We start from the raw sequence: 1,264 nt of genomic DNA, 5'->3' as shown, positions 1-1,264 counted from the left end.
TGGCCCAGCAGGCAGCTGCTCCAGGCCTCCCTCCTGCCTCTCCAGGTGTCCTTCCCTTGAGTGACCACCCGAGTCCTCCCTCTCCCCTGGATCCCGTGCACAGGACTGGCTCGGAAAAGCCATTTTTTTGTCGTTTTTTTTTTTTTTTTTTTAAGCATTTTTTTTTTGTTTGTTTCGTTTTGTTTGTTTGTTTCTGTTGCTGGTAAAGTCCGAACACTCCCAGCTGTGCTATATGGAAATACAGCTTCTAGGATGGTCTCCCTGCAGAGACCGACAGTGATCAAGGCACTACCCCCACCCCCCTCCTGAAAACAAAGGAAGTCAGACCAACACCTTGGGACAGAAGAGAATCCTATAATGTGATCACACGGTTACACGGAATCTTTTATGGCAAAGAGAACACTGAGCAGCTTTGAACGTTTGGGCTTCTCCCTTTTTTTGTTTTTTGTTTTTTACTCAACACAAGCACTTCTAGACCCTAAAGGGGAGGAAAAAAAAAAAAGGGGGGGGCTGAAGCCCCAGAAAACCCAAGCGTGGTTACGGGGCAGGGACCTACAGCTGTCTAAGGCTCTAAGTGACAACCCAGGGCCTGGGCTGGGATTGGGATCGGGATTTCACCGCTCCCCTTGTGCTGTTGGGGGCCCTGGAGGCCCCCCCAGATTCCTCCCCAGGCAGTCAGTGGGAGAAGCCAGGGTTGGCATGCAGGCTCTGCGTGCTCCGAGGGCGCTGGGGACACGGATCCTGCTGGATCCCTTAACCCTCTCCAGTCTCTGTCCTTCCCGAGGCATCCCAGCTCCTCCTCCTCACAGCTTTCCTGCCAGGCTGGTTCTCCCACCCCCTGGGAACGGTGTTTCCCCCTCCCCTGCTCTGAGCTCCCTCAGGCTGGAAAGGGTTAATTCACACCACTGTTTGTGTCTCCACGTGTGCACTGGTCTGATCTAGGGAAGGGCTGTTGGTTCATCTGGAATTGAGTCGGATTGAATCACACACACCGATGGCAAAACGGGTTCAGGAAAAAAAGGAAAGGAAAGGATAAAAAAAAAAAAAAAAAAAAAAAAAAAAAAAAAAAAAAAAAAGGAGGAAGAAAAAAACCAAAAAAAAAAAACCCCAAAAATCCAACTACCTGAAATCACAGAACTTTGGAAGTTCAGAAAAAACGTCTCTCCTATAACTTGTTTTGTGTTTTGTTTTTTTTTTTTTTGTTTTGTTTTTTTTTTTAAGTTCATCCGCTTAAATTTCTTTTCTTACTTAAAGCCAGTTCCTA

The sequence above is a fragment of the Manacus vitellinus genome, unplaced genomic scaffold (genome assembly GCF_001715985.3).
Source record: "Manacus vitellinus isolate BGI_N305 unplaced genomic scaffold, ASM171598v3 scaffold_102_pilon, whole genome shotgun sequence".
Lineage (NCBI taxonomy): Eukaryota > Metazoa > Chordata > Aves > Passeriformes > Pipridae > Manacus > Manacus vitellinus.
Note: the sequence above shows the minus strand (reverse complement) of the source record.